The following is a 24,068-nucleotide window of genomic DNA, read 5'->3' as shown; positions in this document are numbered from 1 at the left end:
CCTCTGCCTTTTCTAAAACCAGCTTGAATGTCTGGAAGTTCACGGTTCAGATATTGCTGAAGCCTGTCTTGGAGAATTTTGAGCATTACTTTACTTACGTGCAATTGTGCAGTAGTTTGAGCATTCTTTGGCATTGCCTTTCTTTGGGATTGGAATGAAAACTGACCTTTTTCAGTCCTGTGGCCACTGCTGAGTTTCCAAATTAGCTGACATATTGAGTGCAGCACTTTCACAGCATCATCTTTCAGGATTTGAATTAGCTCAACTGGAATTCCATCACCTCCACTAGCTTTTTTCGTAGTGATGCTTTCTAAGGCCCACTTGACTTCACATTTCAGGATGTCTGGCTCTAGGTGAGTGAGCACACCATCATGATTATCTGGGTCGTAAGATCTTTTTTTGTACAGTTCTTCCGTGTATTCTTGCCACCTCTTCTTAATATCTTCTGCTTCTTGTAGGTCCAAACAATTTCTGTCCTTTATTGAGCCCATCTTTTGCATGAAATGTTCCCTTGGCATCTCTAATTTTCTTGAAGAGATCTCTAGCCTTTCCTATTTCATTGTTTTCTTCTATTTGTTTGCATTGATCACTGAGGAAGGCTTTCTTATCTCTCCTTGCTATTCTTTGGATCTCTGCATTCAAATGGGTATATCTTTCCTTTTATCCTTTGCTTCTCTTCTTTTCATAGCTATTCGTAAGGTCTCCTCAGACAGCTATTTTTTTTTTCATTTTTTTTCTTGGGGATGGCCTTGATCCCTGTCTCCTGTACAATGTCACAAACCTCCATCCATAGTTCATCAGGCACTCTGTCTATCAGATCTAGTCCCTTAAATCTATTTCTCACTTCTACTGTATAATCATAAGTGATTTGATTTAGGTCATACCTGAATGGTCTACTGGTTTTCCCTACTTTCTTCAATTTAAGTCTGAATTTGGCAACAAGGAGTTCATGATCTGAGCCAATGTCAGCTCTTGGTCAACACAAGATGATAATCATGTTACCTTTCTAAAATGATAGGTTCTTTCCCCTATGGTTCCATCTGAATATCTCCAAAGTCATAAAGTATGATATCTTAGCATCTATGTGTACCTCCTCTATATCTCCATAATTTATTGATGGGCCATGAATAAATTAGATACTTCTCAGTGGATTAATGGATGTGAGAGTTGGACTGTGAAGAAAGCTGAGTGCCGAAGAATTGATGCTTTTGAACTGTTGTGTTGGAGAAGACTCTTGAGAGTCTGTTGGACTGCAAGGAGATCCAACCAGTCCATCCTTAAGGAGACCAGTCCTGGGTGTTCATTGAAAGGACTGATGCTGAGGCTTAAACTCCAATACTTTGGCCACCTCATGTGAAGAGTTGACTCAATGGAAAAGACCCAGATGCTGGGAGGGATTGGGGGCAGGAGGAGAAGGGGACGACAGAGGATGAGATGGCTGGATGGCATCACCGACTTGATGCACATGTATTTGGGTGAACTCTGGGAGCTGGTCATGGATAGCGTGGCCTGGTGTGCTGTGACTCATGGGGTCGCAAAGAGTCAGACACGACTGAGTGACTGAACTGAACTGAGTGGATTTGAATATGCATTGCTTCTCAAATGTCTTAGGTTGGTTTCTTTTTTTAAATAGCTAATACCTTTAAATATAACTAGGTCTTCTGTTCACAAACATCATCCATTAAATTCTTAACTAGCTCAGTTGGTAAAGAATCCACCTGCAATGCAGGAGATCCTTGTTCAATTTCTGGTTCAAGAAGACCCACTGGAGAAAGGATAGGCTATCCACTCCAATATTCTTGGGCTTCCCTTGTGGTCAGCTGGCAAAAAAATCTGACTGCAATGTGGGAGACCTGGGTTCAATTCCTGGGTTAGGAGGATTCCCTGGAGAAGGGAGAGGCTACCCACCCCAGTATTCTGGCCTGGAGAATTCCATGGACTGTATATATAGTCCATGGGGTTGCAAAGAGTCGGACACAACTGAGCAACTTTCAGTTACATCAAATCTAGATTTAAGAAACCCTTCAACTTTTTATAAAGTATAATAAAGACTTCTCATTACATCAGAGAGGTATGTTTAAAGGACCAGGGTGTTTTGAATTAAAGTTCAAACTTTGTCCTTAAGTATTCATTTTATTCCTATTCAGAATACTCTTAATATAAGGGAATTACTTGGATAATTTTCCTATTGTATTCTTAAAAACTCGCTGAATTTGAAATGAAAATTATTTTAATTACCGTGACAGAAAAATCAATATATTATTTCTTTCCGGTAGTTTGTTTCATATGAGTTCATTTAAGAAGTGAAATTATATCAGATATAACATATGCACATTATACAGTTTTAGCATGTAAGTGGTAGCTCAAGTCATAATGGTAGCTCTATTTTATAAGCTTTATTTTAAAACAAAGTATCTAGTCTCTCTGCAAAGAGAAAAGGGTACCTAAAATAGATTCTTAGTTTTCTACCTGTTCTCTTTCCTAGCCTTTGTTCTTATGCTTTGTCTTTTCCATTACCTTTTGTTGATTTTTTTATTTTTTAAATTAATTTATTTTAATTGGTGGCTAATTACTTTACAATATTGTGGTGGGTTTTGCCATATTTTGACATGAATCAGTCACGGGTGTACATGTGTTCCCCATCCCGAACCTCTGTCCCCATCCCATCCCACTGGGTTGTCCCAGTGCACTGGCCTTGAGTTCCCTGTTTCATGCATTGAACTTGGACTGGTGATCTATTTCACATATGGTAATATATATATATGTTTCAATGCTATTCTCTCAAATCATCCCACTCTCGTCTTCTCCCACAGAGTCCAAAAGTCTATTCTTTATATCTGTGTCTCTTTTGCTGTCTTGCATATAGGGTCGTCATTACCATTTTTCTAAATTCCATATATATGCATTAATATACTGTATTGGTGTTTTTCTTTCTGACTTGCTTTACTCTGTATAAAAGACTCCAGTTTCATCCACTTCATTACAGCTGATTCAAATGATTATATTATTTTAATTTAAACTCTGTTTCCAAAATTCTTACCTCCAAAGACAGTTGTTGAGATGTGAGTGAAGTCATTCAGTCGTGTCCAACTCTTTGTGACCCTGTGGACTGTAGCCCACCAGGCTCCTCTGTCCATGGGATTCTCCAGGCAAGAATACTGGAGTGGGTAGCCATTTCCTTCTCTAGGGGATCTTCCCGACCCAGGGATCAAACCCAGGTCTCCTGCATTGCAGGCAGACCTTTAACCTCTGAGCCACCATGGAAGCCCGGGGGGAAATAAAATTGTTGAACTGGGTAACTTTTTACAGAATATACTAAATGTTTCACAAGTTACATGGATACATTTTATTTAATACTTTTTAAAGCATTATCTCATTTAATTCTCACAACATTCCTTGAAAACAAACAATAATATTATATGCCCTGAATCTTACAATGGAAGAAACATTTTTAGATTTGTAAATGAAATAACACATGAGATTGTAGTTAATAAGGGACTTACAATTGAAACACGATTTCTAATTCTGTCTTAATGCAGTCTTAAATTTCATGTTTTGATTTCTCTGTAGGGATAAATGACATGAACCTAAAGCTTTAGATTATCCAAAATTCATTTAAATTTGGCTTTAGAATGTTTTCTGTTTGATCACTATTAAAATTAATATGTAGTTTGAGTGTGCAGCAATTGAAGGTGAAACATTGGTGTGATAATGAGAGCCTATAAGAATAAAATCCAGTGCATTTAAATGATAGTAAGCCCCTCTTAAGTATACTGTTGGAGATAATTGAGAGTTCATTCTAAAAGTCTAAAACAGTTCTGTCCGATGTGATAGTTGTGAGACAGATCCTATAAATATTGCAGGTAATGAGATCCAATGATTAGCAATAATTAAAGATTCATATTAGCAGATTTTGGAAATTATTTTCAGGTGATTGGACTCAGATTAATGTTAAACATAAGCTGTTTACATAATAGTATATAAAAGTCTATAGTAATTAATCAATACATAAAATTGATACTAATACTACTAGTCATTTCTACAGATTTATGTTTATACATTGGAAAAGAACCTTATATTCTTATACTTTCAAACTTTTCCTGGTTGTTATTAATAGATCCCTTATCTAAAAAGATCAAATTTCTACCTTCTGAAAATAGACACTCCTTTTATCATAAATTATATACAAACTCATACTTTCTCATTCCTGTTCACATTAATAAAACTAGTGGTATAAGTAAATAGATGACATTTATAATCATTTATATATGTCTTCATATCTGGTTATATAAAAAATAGTTATTTTCAAAGCAATCATAAAAGAATATTAAACTATGAAATAAAGGAGTGAAGAAGAATCTGTGCCTGTTTTTTGTGAAGTAAAGGCTTTCTATAGTTCCTAATTTATGATTCTAAGAATCAGCTGATTTTGATATGGTTATGCATTCTTTGGCAAAACAAATCTGAAAGCTATCACTAATTCTGTCATTTATTCTCATTGTTTTCATTGTGCACTAAAAAAGATTAAAAGTACAAAACTGTATTCTGGAAGACTGACAGATTGTCTAGGCATATGCCACATTAGTTCCACAGTCAAATGTGTTTTGCACAACGCAAAGTACACGTTGTTTTTCAGGGCAACAAAATAAGTCACACACCATTCCATACTGTCCAAACAACCTTCTTTCAAGCCAGGAAGACGAAAGAACTAAAAGTCAGTTCCAAATACAGTAAGGTAAAGAAAATGAGGCCAGGTATGAGACAGCAGGAGTAAAGGAAGTTGAAAGAGCAAGATGGGAGGAAGAGCAAGATGGGAGGAACAGAGAGTCTGAGATGGAACCTTGAGATTGCCAAATTGCTGCTCTCAATCTCATCTACTTATGGTCCCTGAATTTAGGAGCAAATTTGGAAGGAGATGAAAGTATTCTAAGCTTGGAAATAATTGAGCTCCTAATAGTGATTGTGGGAACCACATATTCAGTGTGAATAGTAATTTGCTTATTTGACAAGATTTGAGTTTGCTCTATTCATGTATAAAATCAGAGTGAAACATTTTATAAATGGCTGAGTCACATTGTTATAAATTCCATATAAACCATAGGCATTTACATTTGGTCCTCCATATCCAGGGATATTCATGGATACAACCAACCATGAAATGAAAATATTTGGGGAAAAACTTCTAGAAAGTTTTAAAAATAAAAACTTGAATTTCCTACATGCCAGCAGCTGTTTACCCAACATTTCCATTGTGCTGGGTTTTTATTTATTTATTTTTTATTGAAGTATATTTGACTTACAGCTTTGTGTTACTTTCAGGTGTAGAGCAAAGTGATTTAGTTATATATGAGTACACATATATATTATTTTTCAGATTCTTTTCCATTATAAGTTACTGACTTTACTTCCCAGTGCCGTAAAATAGGTTCTTGCTGTTTATCTTTTTTTTATGCATACTAGTGTACGCTTGTTAATTTCAGACTCCTAAATTATCCCTCCCCCACTTTCCCCTTTGATAACCATGTTTGTTTTCAATGTTTGTGAGTCTGTTTTTGATTTTGTAAATAAGTTCATTAGTAATAAGTAACCTAGAGATGGCTTAAAGCATTTGGGGGGATGTGCATAGATTGTATACATATACAGTACCATTTACTATAAGGGTCTTGAACATCCATGGAGTTTGTATCCATGGGCAGGGAGGGTTCTAGGACAGTCACCTGGGGAAAAAAGGAACTGGTATGCTTAATTAAGCATAGGTCATTTATGGCAAATTACCACTTTCTCACGTCATCAAAACACAAAAAAATGACTGAAAAGAATGTGAGGAAAGCTCACGTATTTTGGTTTGCATTTTGCTTATGCTATAAGGAAAAGACTGAGGTATTTTCCCACTAATCTCATCAGGAGCTTTTTAGCCAGCACTTGTTAGGCGATGGTTTTGAGGACTTGGTCTTCATGATGAGAGATGATGGGGAAGAATGTTTTCAAACTTGGCAGAATCCTGATTGGCTCCTCAGTAGTGAGTATTAGACAGACATCAGGACAGGGGGAGGTCATTCAGACAAAAGGAGATGTACAAAAGTGTTCAGTTCAGTTCAGTTAAGTCGCTCAGTCGACTCTTTGCGACCCCATGAATCGCAGCACGCCAGGCCTCCCTGTCCATCACCAACTCCCAAAGTTCACTCAAACTCATGTCCGTGTGATGCCATCCAGCCATCTCATCCTCTGTTGTCCTCTTCTCCGCCTGCCCTCAATCCCTCCCAGCATCCGGGTCTTTTCCAATGAGTCAATTCTTCGCATGAGGTGGCCAAAGTATTGGAATTTCAGCTTTAGTATCAGTCCTTCCAATGAACACCCAGGACTGATCTTTAGAATGGACCGGTTGGATCTCCTTGCAGTCCAAGGGACTCTCAAGAGTCTTCTCCAGCACCACAGTTCAAAAGCATCAATTCTTTGGCATTCAGCTTCACAGTCCAACTCTCACATCCATACATGACCACTGGAAAACCCATAGCCTTGACTAGACGGACCTTTGTTGGCAAAGTAATGTCTTTGCTTTTTAATATGCTATCTAGATTGGTCATAACTTTCCTTCCAAGGAGTAAGCATCACTCACAAAACCTTATTAACTATTTTGCTTGTGACTAACTCTCATCCAAGTTACAGAGAAATCAAAAATTCTTCTAAAAACTACCCCCAAATCATTTATATTTTCTAACATATATCAGCTTGCAGTTCAGTTTCTTGTCATGATCTGACTGTATAACTCATTAATTTTCTGAAATAAGCAACTATTCCTTTTTATCCAGACATGGTTTTAAAAATAGCATTTTCTTTTGAGAAAAGCACCTACTTGGATTTTGGAAATAAAGACAATAATGAATATTTTTAATATTAGTCTAAAGAAATGAACATCTGATTCCCTGAGAAAATATTAAGCATACTCATTTTACAAAAGAAGTAAAAGTGTTAAGAGAAATAACGTATATAAACTGTCTGTGATTGTTCAGAGTTTAATTTGTATGCTTTTCATTTGGTGAATTATTCATATGCCTTTATTCTCTCTTTTTTAATCTTAATGCCTATTTTTCTCTATTTTTCATACCTCCCAGAAAAAAAGTAGATTAAAAATGCAAAAACAGAAGAAAACACCCAAAACATAACAATGTCTGTTTTCTCTTTACTATTCAAAATAATTGTTTTTAGAATAGAAAGTTAAAAAAAAAAAACTAGCATATAGGAAGTAAAATTACTAGGAAAGATTAGAGAGTTCTGGGCAGCTATTTTAAGTGTTTTAATTGATTCTCTTTTGTTTCGAATAGATTTTAGTCTAGAGTACTGATACTTAGGACTCTTTTGTTTGCTGTTTTAAACATGTATCTATTAATAGCTATAAAGTTAATATATCTCTCTAAGTAGAAACAAGTGGATAATAGAAAATTTGAGGAAACCTTATAATTCCAACAAATGTAGGTTACCTGCAAGTTGGAAGATGGACTGATCACCTTTAATGATCACCTGTGACAGCCATATGGAAAGAAGGTCCCTTGGAATAAGGCAGGATGATAGATTGGATACAAATTACAGTTCTTAGGCAGAGTAGATCCGCCTTCTCCTGAAAGACAGTAATTTAAGATGATCCTACTAAAATGTAATGAGATGGTAATGAAGCATAGTAAATAAAAAGTGATACAAGATGTCTTATGATAAGAATTTGATGGTCTTATGTGCTAAGGGGCGGGGGGTGGTGCAAAGGTAAGAGCGAAGGAGAAAGATTTCACTTTTGAATTATAAGTCAAACCTCCCACTGTTTCAGTCTTTTCCAAGAGGCTACCTGTGTAGCCTGAAGAGATAGAAAAACACTAAATAGTTGCAGAGGTCCAAACTGAGCGCCTAAAGTGCTCACTGTGTTCCTTGCAGCAGTTTTTAAATAAGAATTCTAGTTTCTTTTTCAGTGGTTCTTCCTACCTTCTTAATTTACAACTTTCTGCATCTTGGGATCAAAAAAGTCCTTGAAGAGAAAACCATTGCTAAATATTGGGCTTATATCCCTGTGCCTTTCTTCTTTCCAGAATCCCTGCTGCTCAATTTTTGGTTTCTTTGTTAGTCATTAACTGCAATTCATTATTTATAAATATTTATTGATTATCTATTACATACCAAGTACTGGACTAGAAGCTAGGTGAGAATTGAAAATAAAAACAGATGTGGTCTTTGCCTTAATGCAATTTAAAATCTACTAGAAGACAGACATAATCAAGTAATTGCTTAAATACAAGCAGAACTGAAATTGAGATAAGCAAAAGGAACTACAAGGTGCTGCAAAACCATGTATTAGGTAAAACTGACTTTGCTACAGAGGTCGGGAGATGGCACTTTAATTAAGAATGAGTAAGGGGAGGAAGAGAGTGAAGAGCATTCCTGGAAGAGGGGGCACAGGTGCTAAAACTGTGCGCCCCATGGAGAGAGTAAGAGATGGACAGGCGACCTGTGTTCCTAAAATGAGATAGAACTTTGGGAAATTCAGTGTGATAGGTAAGATAATGCTGGAGGCCAGTTCATGCAGAGCCTTTTAAGCCAAGCTAGAAAGTTTTGTCTTCTTCATCCTCAGTGCAAGAGAGGTCTTTGAAAGATTCCAGGCAAGGGGATAATACAATGAGAAATTCTTATTGGAAACAATGACCTGTATTTCATTAAGTATTATAATATCAGTTTTGCTGTTGAAGAGTTTAAAATTCAGAGAGATTATCAGATATTCATGATCATAGCCCACTCACACCTCTGTTTCTTGGCTTAGTGATCCTCTCTTTAACCCAAGTTGCTTTCTGTGAAATAAGAGCACACATGGAAAGGACTTAAAGGTAAACACTGCCTGTTCAGTTTGATGACCCCTGGAGAAGAGAGGTCAGTCTTAAGCTCTGTATTTTCAAACTAGAATAAAAAAGACCAGATTGGTGGAGAAATTGATGTTATGGCATATGAGGAGTAGCTGAAGGAACTAGGTAACTTTCTACTAAAGAAGAGAAAGGTGAGTGGTTGGATCATGCCAATAATCTTCAGATATTAAAGAATACAAATTTACTCTACAGGGCTCATAGAGCTAACCAAGGCCAGTGGGATTGATGTACAGGAAAGTACATTATAGGTTCTTAGAAGAATTCTCTGGGGATGGGTGTTGTCAAACTCCAGGACTGTAGAAGAATTTTTCTATTATGTAGAATATATGAGCAGAGCTTGATTGCTACTTGTGAATTACATTACAGAAAAATATTATCCTTGGAGCAGATAAATGAACCCTGTGACACCTAATAATTCTCCCAACTCAATTCTGTGATCCCCTGATATATGAGTAATTAAATGTAGTATTTTGAATTTAAAATAAAACTTTAATTTTTTAAATGAAAAAATAAATTGTTTAAAATAAAAAAGTATAAAAATATACTAAAATGTCTATAAGGCAAATAAATTTTCTCATATTCAAATTACTCTTTAAAAAATATGTCTTCATGTAAAATGATTTTTAAAAGCTGAGTTCTATGTACTGTGGCAAATCAGACATACCAAGTTATACAGACAGGATCAATTCCTTGAGAAGCTTTCTTGAGAAACATTGATCATTAATTTAAAAAATTAGACATGCTAGAAATTGCTGTATATGTACAATAAATGGAGTTTTATTATCCAGTTTTTATGTCTAACTTGATCGTTGCTTTAAAATTGATGCTTCCTTTGTTAGAAAAAGGCATTGCTAACGTGCTCAGCATGAAGCTAGTAATGTTTCAAAAAACTACAGAGAGCATTGTCCTGTTAAAAAACAAAAAACTATAAATGTTGAAGTTTTTCAAGTGAAGAATGATACCTGCAATCTGGGGTGTTAATTTGTGATTGTTCAGAGGCCTGTTTTACAGCCTTGTTACCAGTAATGAATATACCTTTTGCTTCTGCCACCAGATGGCAGAAGTAGGCATTATTAGCTAGGCGTTTATAGTTAAAGTGCTTTCATATTTTTTAGGTAATTGAATTAAATCAAAACAGACAATTTGAATGTTTTTAATAGCTCTTGTGACAAGTTGGGTAATGGTAAGATGGAAAATATTAGCCAAGTGAGACTTCAGAATTAAATTCATTGTAATTTTTAAAGTATTCCTTTAGAATAGCAGCCACCTTTATTAAAAAAAAAAAGGTTTCACAACGAATTTCCATGGACATGTTTTAATGCATTGTGTAAAATTTTAATTATTTTTTTTATAAATTGCTGTGTTGATATAAAGGCTGTCAGTGGACTTATAAATAAGGGTAAATTTTAAAGCCAGTGGACTTATAAATAGGGGTAAATTTTTAAGCATTATGCACATGTAAAGGAAGAAATGTATAATATAGTTATTAAGACATTAATAGATGATTTAAAGGAAAATTTAGAAGTGTTGCAAATATGATTCAAACAAGTGCATGTATATTAATATAAAATTACCTGACAAACCTTAATAAGTTAAAAAGATATTAAAATTAACTTATCTAAATCCTATTACAAAAGGATATATAACTTCTTCGATAAATAGCAAATGCTGTGGCTTATCAAGAGATGTTCTTGAGGATCAGGAGGCATCAACTTGTTTTCAATATCAATTTACATTTTTCATATCCATTCACATTTTCTGAAAAATTCTGCTTCCTTGTGTCCTATTAACTCTTCAGCCCTCCATATCTGACTTATCATCCTACCCATGATAAAGGAAATATTCATATCTTGTAAGTTTATCTAGTTAGAGTCATGTATAAGGACAGTTTCTTTGCCACACAACAGATTTGTTTTGATTTTAAACTCACAGTAGTAAGTGAGGAAGCTGACTGTGCTTTCCTTCTGAAAACATGTTGTTTCCTTGCCTTACATAATACCACACTGCTCCATATCCCATTTTACATTCCCTTTTATTTTAGTCTCTTTGGTGGGACGGGCTTCTGGTCCTTTACATTTACCTGCAGATGTCAGAGACATAGAACAATTTGTTTTCTCTCTCAACAACATGTCTTTATATGGTGTCATTCATTCTTTCGCCTCCAAATGTTACCTCTGTGGTGAAGTCTCTCAGACACCTAGCCCATTTATCTCCATTGGCCTCCAGGCTCATATCAATTTCCTCCTTGAAATGATTCTCTTTTATTCTAGTATTGATACATTTCCTCTTTGGATGTCACTGACTTTATGTAGAGGCTAGATTAGTTTTCCTGGATAGCCTTCTACTTTGTGGTAAAAATGTAAAAAAATACGCTACAGTAAAAACCACAACCTACATTTTTATCACAAGTTAAAACAAAAGATGACTGTACACTAGAGTGTACAGTTGTGAATTGTCACAACTCTCCTTCAGATGTAGGATATTTTTATGAGATAAATTTGTGATTTTATTAGCCAGTATAAATTAACTACAGTGACCTGTAAACCTTTTTGATCTAAAAATTTTATTTTCCATCACAGTTCAACAAACACACATACATAATGCATTGTTGTCATTTAGTCAATAAGTCATGTCCAACTCTATTGCGACCCCAAGGAATATAGCTTGCCAGGCTCCTCTGTCCATGGGATTTCCCAGGCAAGAATACTATAGTGAGTTGCTGCTTCCTTCTCCTGGGTATCTTCCCAACCCAGGGATAGAAACTGTGTCTCCTGCTTGGCAGGCAGATTCCTTCCCACTGAGCCACCAGGGAAGCCATATTTGGCTCCAAAATCACTGCAGATGGGGATTGGACTATTAAATTAAAAGATGCTTACTCCTTGGAAGGAAAGTTATGACCAACCCAGACAGCATATTAAAAAGCAGAGATATTACTTTGCCAACAAAGGTCCGTCTAGTCAAGGCTATGGTTTTTCCAGTGGTCATGTATGGATGTGAGAGTTGGACTATAAAGAAAGCTGAGCGCTGAAGAATTGATGCTTTTTTTGAACTGTGGTGTTGGAGAAGACTGTTGAGAATCCCTTGGACAGCAAGGAGATCCAACTGGTCCATTCTAAAGGAGATCAGTCCTGGGTGTTCATTGGGAGGACTGGTGCTGAAGCTGAAACTCCAATACTTTGGCCACCTCATGAGAAGAGTTGACTCATTGGAAAAGACCCTGATGCTGGGAGGGATTGGGGGCAGGAGGAGAAGTGGACAACAGAGGATGAGATGGCTGGATGTCATCACTGACTCGATGGACATGAGTTTGAGTGAACTTTGGGAGTTGGTGATGGACAGGGAGGCCAGGCGTGCTGTGATTCATGGGGTCACAAAGAGTCAGAGATGACTGAACAACTGAACTGAACTGAACTGAACTGAAACATATATAAAAATGAAACAAAAGTTTCACCAAAAACATACCTTGAGTGTTAATTTTTTTGAAACCTTTTTTTTTTTTAAAGCAGTCTTAGATATACAACAAATTTGATAGGAAAGTACAGAAATTCCTCCATGTACCCCCTCCCGTTACATATGTAGCCATTATCAGCAGAGTGGTACCTTTTTTTTAAAAACCAAAAATGAACTGCAATGACACATTATAATCACCAAGGTGCCCAGTTCATCTCAGGGTCCACTTTAATGAAGTGAACAGTGTTGTACATTCCATGCATTTGGACAGAAGTATAATGACATATAGCCTTCCCTGATGGCTCTGATGATAAAGAATCTGCCTGCAATGCAGGAGACCTGGGTTCAATCCCTGTGTTGAGATGGATATAATGACATGTATCCATCACTATAATGTCATTCAAAATATTTTCACTGCTCATAAAAATTTCTGTACTCTGTATTCCTCTCCCCATGAACCTCTGGCTACTATTGATCTTTTTACTGTCTACATAGTTTTGCCTTTTCCAGAATGGCATATAGTTGGAATCTATTTTTAATTTTTTTCTCTCTCCTTGAAAAGAGAGGTTCAAAGCCCTTATAGGACCACTTATGGCCCACCAGAACCAAACAGACTCTAGGTGGCAAGCTTCCCCACTGAATACTGTAGCTTTTCTTCCAGTATCGAGTCCTGTCCCACTGGTCCTGCCCAGCAGCCATGTAGAGGTACAAGGGGACACATGTTGGATAGTTATTCATAGGAAGGTCATACATTTTGTGCCCCTTGTCACAATGAACCCAGATTCCTGTCAGCTGTGTTGTAAGCAGATGAGCCATTTCTTCAGGCCCCCTTCTGTGAGCACACCCCACAGAACTAAGATATTAATAAAGGATTTTGAAAATTCATTTCTGTATAGAGCAGAAGTAGCCATACAACTGAGGTATTATTTAATTTACCAATTAGACGATTCAGGGCTTAAATGTAAACTTGAGCTAGTGCATGCACACTTGTCGTGTCTAACTCTTTGTGACTCCATGGACTGTAGCCCAGCAGGCTCCTCTGTGGGATTTTCCAGGCAAGAACACTGGAGTAGGTTGCCATTTCCTACCCAGGGATCTTCCCAACTCAGGGATTGAACCTTTGTCTCTTGACTCTCCTGCATTAGGTGGATGGGTTCTTTATCACTGTAGTCACCCCAGTGCATGTTAATTCACATATGTGTTAATTCATAAATTTTTTAAAGTAGGGATTCTTAGTTTATACTGGTTGTTTTTTATATCAAAATATCTATCAACTTCTCCCACCTAGTAGAGATTTAAGTATCTGCAAAACAGCTCAAAGATACTGACAAACCTAGACAGCATATTAAAAAGCAGAGACATTACTTTACCAACAGAGGTCTGTCTAGTTAAAGCCATGGTTTTTCCAGTATCATGTATGGATGTGAGAGTTGGACCATAAAGAAAGCAGAGTGCTGAAGAATTGATGCTTTTGAACTGTGGTGCTGGAGAAGACTCTTGCATCAATCCTTAAGGAAATCCTAAAGGAAATCAGTCCTGAATATTCATTGGAAGGACTGCTGTTGAAACTCCAATACTTTGGCCACCTGGTGCAAAGAACTGACTCATTTGAAAAGACCCAGATGCTGGGAAAGATTGAGGGCAGGAGGAGAAGAGGATGACAGAGGATGAGATGGTTGGATGGCACCACAAACTCTATGGACGTAAGTTTGAGTAGGCTCTGGGAATTGGTGATGGACAAGGAAGCCTGGCGTGCTGCGGTCCATGGGGTTCAAAGAGTCTGACAGGACTGAGTGAATGAGCCGAACTGAATGTTGGGGGAGCCAGAACCTGCCCCAAGGCTGCATTATTGTTTCTTTTGACAGTTCCTCCATTGTCTTTCAGCATCCTCTCCCTTCCCTAATTAGCAACTCTTTGAACCTGCTTCTTGGTACTCCAGGAAGATCTTGGAGGCTGAAAGAAGCCTATTTCCTGTAATCAAAGAAATGGAAGATACAGAAAGGCTGTTGTGACCAGGAGCCCCACAGGGTCATGCTTGGTTTCCGCTTCAGGTATTTGGATGTTGGCTTCAGATATTTTGATTGTGGTACTGGTTGAGAGTCACAGATAATATCTGTTCCACTGTTAGTAGGAATGTGAAGGTGCTGATACTTCAAAGTTGCTCTCAGCGTCTTATTGTTCAGAAGTACATTTCTGTTCTGGAACAGTGAGCAGGGTCCTGTAGGCTTCCCAGGTGGCTCAGTGGTAAAGAATTCGCAGGCCAGCACAGGAGAGGCGGGAGACTGTTTGATCCTGGGTCAGGAAGATCCCTTGGAGGAGGAAGTGGAAACCCACTCCAGTATTCTTGCTGGGAAATCCCATGGACAGAGGAGGCTGTTAGGCTACAGTCTGTGGGGCCTCAAGGAGTTGAACATGACTTAGTGACTGAGCCCAGTGATGAGTAAGGACTACTGTGAGGATTGTGGGGTAGCGTTTGGCCCTCCTTTTGGTCCTGGCTTGTGTATAATGTGGAGAACAAGAGAGAATTAGTGATAAACTTAGACCATTCTGGAAATCTTGTTTTCTTACTGACTTTTATTAGCTATGAAAAGGAAGCAATAGTTAATGCATATACTTTTAAGAATTCAAATGTATTATTATTTAATTTTTGCACTTTTCTGCTTATTTTTAAGCAAAGACTTCTCTCCTGGATTAATAGTATAAATGTTAGGGCTTGTCACTCAATATACCTCTTGGGAATACAAAATCTTTTTTATTTACTAATGACTATAATTAAGGTACATGTTTTCTAAAAAGCCAGCAATTATGCTCCGTAATAAACATACGGTACTGTTAGCTGTGAAGACAAACCAGGGCACGATGAGGGTTTGCTTTTCTTTCTATTGCCCTCCAGTTTACATCCTTATAAACCTCTTAAATACCCTGTGCCTGTGTATGCATGTGTGCTTCTACATGTAATATGGTCATGACAGTGCAAGAGTGGTAGACTCTCAGTGCAGTGGAGGACCAACGCTCTCATTTGATGACAAGCTGGGAGTTTTCCTCTTTGGTTTCTCTCTTCTCCATTCCTTCCCATCTTTTCTTCTATACCCCAGCACACTTCACTCCTGAAAAGAAAAGAGATGAGATGAAAAGTGTAAAAGTGTAGCTAGAAAAGAACAAAAGGCAGATGTGCCCCCTGATTTCTGAGAAGGAAATGCAGTCTACCAAGTTGTGGCATTTGGTCAGGCAGGTGATTGAGGCCGGAGATGATTTTATACTGATGATAGATAGATAGATAAAATGTTTATTTTTTGTTTCTGTTGTTTAGTCACTGAGTTGTGTCCGACTCTTTGTGACCCCATGGACTGCAACACTCTAGACTTTCCTGTCCTTCACTATCTCTTAGAGTTTGCTCAAACTCATGTCCATTGAGCTTATGATGCCTATAATCCTAACATAAAATGAGCTGTGACTATCAGTAAAATTGCTAATGAATGGCTTTAGCATGGTAGGCCACTGGAAAAAGTCAATGGCCTCCCTACTTGACCTACCTAGGGAGTAGGGATGGGCCCATCCAGGAAACTGTATGGAGGTGGCTGGATAGCATGGGTTGACTGCTGCAGGCTGCTTGAAAAAGTTCAGGCAAGTAGAAAGAACACAGAAAGAGAAAATACGTAATCATGATTTCAGGGTTAGGGGCAATTCAACAAAAGCTAAGGAGTGGGTATAATAGCAGGAATCAGCAGCACAGCGAACCTGAGATAGGGACAAAAAAGGGGGAGGTTCAGAGTCACATAATGAGAAGAACTGGGGTCCTTTACTTGCTTAAAGTGAGTCACGAAGAGAGAGGCCAAGAGACAGGAACAAGTGTGCAGTCACTTGAGAAATACCCATTTGCTAGAACTGGGCTTTGGAGAAGGCAATGGCACCCCACTCCAGTACTCTTGCCTGAAAAATCCCATGGACAGAGGAGCCTGGAAGGCTGCAGTCCATGGAGTTGCTGTGGGTCGGACACAACTGAATGACTTCACATTCACTTTTCACTTTCATGCATTGGAGAAGGAAATGGCAACCCACTCCAGTGTTCTTGCCCGAAGAATCCCAGGGATGGGGGAGCCTGGTGGGCTGCCGTCTCTGGGGTCGCACAGAGTCGGACACGACTGAAGTGACTTAGCAGCAGCAGCAGAACTGGGACTTAGGAGCAGAGTGAAGTTGTAAGAGCCGTGTATGCTGAACTGCCTGTGCAAATAAAGCCAGGGCTGGGCTTCAGAGATATTTGTCTCTGACCTGATAGCAGAACCAAGTCTGCAGCTGGGGGCTAAGAGACTCAACTCTGGGTAATGGACAAAGAACAGGAAACCTAGTACATTGTTACAACCAGAACATATTTTAAAAAGTAATTAGAATTGAATTTGAGAGAAATGTGATTCTTTCAGCTATTGTACAGTAATTACCTAGGAGCAGAAGTGTGCTTGTTTTGGGAAAGAAGGTGCAGAGGAGTATAGAGAATTGGTTCTGGGGAAAAAAGAACCACATTTTTTACCTCAGAATATACTAAAAGTTTTATCTCTCCTAACATCTGTAATATTTGATATCCAAATATTTTAATGCTGCTTAACCTAATAGAGAACATTTGATTGATTAATTAATTTGTTAATATAGCAGTTATTACCATCTTGCCTTTTAATTCATGTAACAAGGGAAAAGCTATCTCACCTTTAGGAAACTGGGATGAGTATTTAAAAACAAAACCTGTTTTGTCTCCTTGTCTTGACACACTATTTCTTATCTTATTAACATTTAAAAAATTTCAAATAACATAATATAAAAGTTTATGCATTGTATATGCTTATAAAAAGAAAATAGGATTTTAAAAGATTGTGGAACTGTCAATCTACAGTTTCTCATTTGATAAGCAAAAAAAAAATTAAAATTAAAAACTGTAAGAGGTTATAAAATTGACTCTCTTTCATGATTTAAACATTTTTTTGAGAAGTTCTGCTTTACCTTAAAAAGAGAAAACCCATGACAAAGTCACTAATGATAAGAACAAGCGAGATAAACTACAAAATCATAGCATTTTGTATGCTCACGAGAGAACAACTGTTACAGGAAATCAGGTGAACTAAATTCCAAAAGGTGACAGAACCTTCAAAGAGAGACAAGGCACACAAATGATATCACTTTTAGCCGAGCCAGGAATGAAAATATGAAAACTGCACAAGTAGGGAAGAAGTAAGGAATGAAAACTTCAATGAGTTCTTAAAGGTCAAATGTTGGCCAGTACAGCAGACTAGAATCCCTAGGAGTCCCACATCCAAGGTGAAGCAACCAATCTTTTCCATAGATTTCTATCCTGTGCTCACCAGAAAGATTTGGGCTGGGCAGGACATCTGAGAGAGCTCTCTTCAACAGTGCATAGACAAAAATCTCCATCTGCTTTCCACACTTAAATCTCATTGCAGCAAAAGCCATCTGCTACTGCAGGAATGGTAGGCAACCCACCTGTCCCCTTTTCATAGGCAAAACTAAGTTCAAAGCGCGTTAGTCGTTCAGTCATGTCTGACTCTTGGTGACCGCAAACTGTAGCCCACCAGGCTCCTCTGTCCATGGAATTCTCCAGGCAAAAATACTGGAGTGCGTAGCCATTTCCTTATCCAGGGGATCTTCCTGACCCAGGGATTCTTTACCATCTGAGCCACTAGGGAATACTTTCATAAGCAAAGGTCGGCTGTAAATGGGGACAGATCAAAGTAAGTTATTTACCCTGAGAGAGGAATGAGAAATGAGTTCACTTCCCGATTCTTGTGCTGATAAAAGGCAGAGGTCTGTGCCACTGGAGAGGTGCAGGAAGCTTGCTTATCTGATAGTCCGCAAAGATACAGAACATAATTTAGCTGCCATCAAGTGGAAGGGCAGAAGTTCTGAGAAAGCCAAAACCTGAAGCACAGATGTATAGGCATGCCTAAGACTGAGGCTGGACCAGGAAAGCTATGAGCTTTGGACCAAGTAACATGCAGCATACAATAGTCTACTGCCGAAGGTGGAGCAAGACCATGGAGAGAATCTCCCTCTGTGTGGCAGAGAGTGAAGCAGAAATACTGGGAAACACTCTTGGGTATATCAGACCTCACAATAAATACAGGAAGCAGCAATACGCCACTGGAGGAATTAAAATCTCTGTGATGAAGTGGAGGTTGACTACAGCAACAAAACTTACACATTAGACTGACATTGAGGACCTGACTGAAGAACTGTGTCCATCTCTGTTTGTAAATACTGTTTATGTCAGGCTCTATTTGCAGTAACCTATGTGCCTGGGGTTGCACAGATTCGGACACGACTGAAGCGACTTAGCATAGCATAGCATAGCATAGCATAGCATGTGCCTTCAAAAATTACAAAACACATACACACACACACACACACACACACAAAGCCAAAAAACCCTTATCAAAAGATAAAGTAGTAATAGTTTTTTATACTTTTTATTTTTTAAATTATGAAAACATGATAATACATTTATAGGAGATTTGGAAAATACAAAACAAAGTTACATGTAGTTCTACTATGTGTTAAAATTGTTCACGTTAAGTAGGTAAATTAAGATTTTTAGTTGGAATTTCAATATCAAGCTCTCAGAAATTAATAGAATAAATGTGTAGAGAAGTAGAAGAATATTGTTGCCCTGAAAAGCATTATGAACCAATTTGACATAATTAAGATTTATGCGATTTTCACACAACAGTAGGATACAAATTCTATTCAAGTTCCATAGGCTATAAACTAGGAGACACTGGAACATATCCAGAGACAAAAGACCAGGTGCAGAAATTTCATGGTCTAAAGGTATTGAAATCATTCAGAGTCTGTTCTCTTATTACTGTGGAATTATGTTAGAGATCAATATCAAAAGATATTTGAAAATGACCCTCATATCTTCAAGTGCAGTGTCACATTTACCAAGAGAGATCTTTGACTTAGCAAAATTAGCCATTGAAAGCCTCAATAATGTTAGAAGGTTGAAAAATTACAGAGGGTGATTGCAGAGAAGGAAGCATTTAAACAAGAAATTAATATCAAAAAGAAATTAATATCAAAGATATTTTTAAATATCTCATGCATTTGGAAGTTAAATGTTCACTTTTAAATAATCACTATATATAAAAGCCAAGACAAGGAAAATTAGAAAATATCTATAATAGAATAAAAATGAAAAGAGAACTTATCAGAATTTGTTGCATGAAACTGAAGCTGCTCAGTGCAATTAAATACAATGTGGAGTTTTGAATAAGGTATAAAAACAAATAATGGACACTAGCATAAAATTTTGTGAGATTAAAACAAAATCTGTACTTTAGTTAATATCACTGTATCACCTGTTAATTTCCTGTCTTTTAAAACAACATAACATTTCATTATATTCTCAGAATTGGATTAGAAGTTTCAGGTTCAATTCTTTTTTTAATCACTAAGATAATAAACTTTCTAAATTTTAGCACTAATAGTCGATGCCAAAATACATGGAGCTATATCAAAAATTTAAGTGATTATAAATTAGAAATATAGCTTTCTATTCATACTAAGTCAAACAAGTAGAATAAAAATGTCATACTTTTTTAGCTAGGCAAAAAGTCATGTTTTCTAAAATATACATACTGCTTATATCTCTATATATGTTTACAAAAGCTTTTCTACTATGCTTGGTAGACTTGAGAAAAAACATTACTAAAAAAGGAGAAATTGGAAAACAAGCTAAATGAAATGTAGTATTTAATATGAAATAAAAAAGTTAAATAAACTATATAAAAGTACAAGATCATCATATAGTCCAGTTGTTTTTAGATATGGCTGCTCATTAGAAACACATCTGGAGCTTTGGAGGAAAAAAAGCAACCAAAAAAACAATACTTGGGCATTTGTTTTTTGTTTTTATTTTCAGAACATTCCAAGATAATTTTGATATGCATTTGGATTTTAAAACATAATTACAAGTTTTTCTATTAAATGGTAGTTTTAGTGATATAAAATTATATAGAAAAAAATTATATAGAATTCCATTATTTTCAGTTGACCAACTGTGATACAATTATTGTATTAAGCACAAATCACTATAATAGAAGACATTTATCACTTCTCATGATCCATAGACAAAAAATAAAAGATCATTACAGTTGCAAGCCATAATGAAAGCATGATTAACCTAACAATATGAAATAATTACATACAATTTGGGGAGTTAAGTAAAGTGATCTGGTAAGTGGAAGTGTATACATGCAGATGTTTTATCTGTCCAGCCAGTCTGTGTCTTTTGATTTGTGCATTTAATCCATTTACATTTAAGGTAATTATTGATATGTATGCAGTTGACGGCATCACAAAAGAGTCAGCACAACTTAGCCACTACACAACAAATGATCCTATTACCATTTTCTTAATTGTTTTGGGTTTATTTTGTGTAGATCTTTTCCTTCTCTTGTTTTTCCTGCTTAGAGAAATTCCTTTGGCATTTTTTGTAAAACTGGTTTGCTGCTGCTGCTGCTAAGTTGCCTCAATTGTGTCGACTCTGTGCGACCCCATAGATGGCAGCCTATCAGGCTGCCCCATCCCTGAGATTCTCCAGGCAAGAACACTGGAGTGGGTTGCCATTTCCTTCTCCAATGCATGAAAGTGAAAAGTGAAAGAGAAGTCGCTCAGTCGTGTTTGACTCTTAGCGACCCCATGGACTGCAGCCTACCAGGCTCCTCCATCCATGGGATTTTCCAGGCAAGAGTACTAGAGTGGGGTGCCATTGCCTTCTCCAAAACTGGTTTGGTGGTACGGTACTGAATTCTCTTAACTTTTGCTTATATGTAAAACTTTTGATTTCTCTGTCAAATGTGAATGAGAGTCTTTTTTTTATATATATATTCATGCACTTTTATTTTTATTTTATTTTTTTTTAGACTTTACATTTTATTTTTATTTATTTATTTATTTATTTATTTTACTTTACAATTCTGTATTGGTTTTGGCATACATTGCCATGAATGAGAGTCTTGATGGTATTCTTGGTTGTAGGGTCTTCTCTTTCATCACTAGATATATCATGCCATTCCCTTTTGGGCTTGTAGAGTTTCTGTTGAGAAATCAGCTGATAACCTTATGGGAGTTTTCTTGTGTGTTCTTTGTCATTTTTCCCTTGTTATTTTTAATATTTTATCTTTGTCTTTAATTTCTGTCCGTTTGATTATGTGTGTCGGTGTGTTCTTCATTGGGTTTATCCTGCCTGGGACTCTCCTGTAGGTGGTTGACAGTTGACAGTTTCCTTTCCCATGTTAGTAATAATACTTTTATATGCAGAGATGGCACAAGTGATAGAACTGTCAGCAGACAGGTACTTTAAAGTCAATTGTGTTGATTGTTATGTTAAAGGACATACTGTAAAATATGGAAATTATGTAATTACTGTATTGTGTATTTGTATATATACATATGTATATATGTAATTATGTATTACTGTAAATACTGGAAATTATACATTGAAAATATGGGGGAATTTTAGTAGTAAGAAAGAAATCTTAAAAGCAAAGTCAGTTGGAAATGCTGCATATAAAAAGCATGATGTCTAAGACAAAGAGCTCTTTATATGGGTTTATCTGCAGGCTAGACACAAGAAGAAAGCGTTGGTGATCTTAAATATAGGTCAGTAGAAATTATCCAAACTGATAAAAGAAAAAAAGGGATGGAAAAACAAAAAAGAAATTTAATATCCAAAAGCCAGGAGGTGATATTAAGTACCCTAACATATAAGCTCGGAGAAGGCAATGGCACCCCACTCCAGTACTCTTGCCTGGAAAATCACATGGATGGAGGAGCCTGGTAGGCTGCAGTCCATGGGGTCGTTAGGAGTAGGACACGACTGAGCAACTTCACTTTCACTTTTCACTTTCATGCATTGGAGAAGGAAATGGCAACCTACTCCAGTGTTCTTGCCTGGAGAATTCCAGGGACGGGGGAGCCTGGTGGGCTGCCGTCTCTGGAGTCACACAGAGTTGGGCACGACTGAAGCGACTTAGCAGTAGCAGCAACATATAAGCTATTGGAGTACTAGGAAGAGAAAGTAGAACAGGAACTAATATGACTTTTGGCCAAAGAGAAGGAATGCATTACACAAATGATAGTGGATGTCAAAAATGGAGAACATCAAAAGACAATGGGAAACATCTTTAAAATATTGAGAGAAAGCAAAAGCAAAATAAATAAATAAATAACCCTACTAACCCAGATTTCTTTACTTAGCAAATAATGTTTTAAAAATAAAGATGTAAAAGAGACTTTTTCAGAAAAAAAATAATTTGATCCCACCAGACCTATATTACAAGAAATGTAAAATAAGCTTCTTTAGGAAGAAGTAAAATGATACTGGAAATGTGAGTCTAGACACAAAGCAATGAAGGGGAGCAGATATGGTAAATATAAATACCATTTTCTCATTTTAATATATTTAAAATATTACTTATACTTAAAGCAAAAAATAGTAACACTTTATTTAAAGTTTATAATAAATATAAAATTTTACCAAAATTAGTACAAGGGATGGGAACAAGGGACATAGAAGTCTGGTTGTTAGGTTTTTACTGTAAACATGAAGTTATATCAGAAGATATAGATTAGATTTATACTCTAATCACTGTAGGAAGAACTAATGAAGATGAAATAGTATAGTAAGACAATAGTGAATATGAAGTAGAATTTAAAAAATCAAACTAATATCTTGATAAAGGTGTTAACAGCTATAGCGGTAAACACAATACAATTTATAAATATATCAAATTAATAGATTGAATACTTTAAAATTACATAATATTATATATCAACTACATCTCACACACACACAAAAAAAGCCTAGAGGGAGAATGGAAAAGAGAAACAAAGCAACAAAGAATGAACAGGACAAATAAAAAATAGTAGGATAGTAGATTAAACCCAATTATATCACTTGATAAATTCAATAAAACTTACCTAAAATGTCAGTTATCAGATGATTTTTTTTAAACCTACTCATTCATATTCTTTCTATTAGATACCACTTTAAGATATAAAAATGCAGATTGGCTAGAAGCTAAAATATCAGAAAGCATATTCCATAAACAATAGTTATAAGAAAACTAAAATGGCTTCTCCAGAGTCTGTTTTCCCAAAAACATAGGTTTTCTCAAGTGGAATTTATTTCTCTAAGTATGATATTTGTATTAAGTTGGAATAAAGGAGTATTAAAATTGATAAATTATGACAAATGATTAATGCTGCTGTCTGCTTGGCATCTAGGAAACATTTATGCCAATATCCAGAACACATTATTTTATATCTTTTTGTAATAGAAAGATAGTACTCACACACATTTCTTAGGTACATAATTAGTAAGATATATTAGTAAGATCTCCAGAGCCACTTTACTTTGACAATGCAAGCTGAAAATGATTCAGATAAAAAATTTGCATATTTTTATATTTTGTCACTCAGAAAATGTTATCAGTGACCTTATATTGAATGCAGTTGTCAGTGTTTCACTTGCTACGTCCAATATTACTGTAATAAATGCTCTAAAAATGTGCATTGAGAGGCTAATTTGTGTGCCAAGAAGAATCAGGAGTCAAACAGTGACCTGCAAGGATTGGCTCCCCTTAGGAAAATTTGCCTGGGTCTTGGGTGAAAGATCTTCTCACAAAACCTGCTATTCAAAAAAGGCAAACTTAA

General features: G+C 36.5%; 1 protein-coding gene and 1 non-coding gene across 2 annotated transcripts in view; one reads left to right on the top strand and one right to left on the bottom strand.

The window, feature by feature from the left end:
- Window positions 1–24,068, top strand: part of SPAG16 (sperm associated antigen 16) — a 1,071,408-nt gene that overhangs the window by 450,293 nt on the left and 597,047 nt on the right. The window lies entirely within an intron of this gene.
- On the bottom strand, window positions 13,065–13,194 carry LOC120855231. The gene has a single exon (XR_005719198.1). It is a non-coding gene; the product is annotated as a small nucleolar RNA SNORA11 (small nucleolar RNA).

This window comes from Oryx dammah, unplaced genomic scaffold (genome assembly GCF_014754425.2).
Source record: "Oryx dammah isolate SB20612 unplaced genomic scaffold, SCBI_Odam_1.1 HiC_scaffold_27, whole genome shotgun sequence".
Lineage (NCBI taxonomy): Eukaryota > Metazoa > Chordata > Mammalia > Artiodactyla > Bovidae > Oryx > Oryx dammah.
The sequence above is the reverse complement of the archived record's forward strand: the minus strand, read 5'-3'. Positions and strand labels throughout refer to the sequence as shown.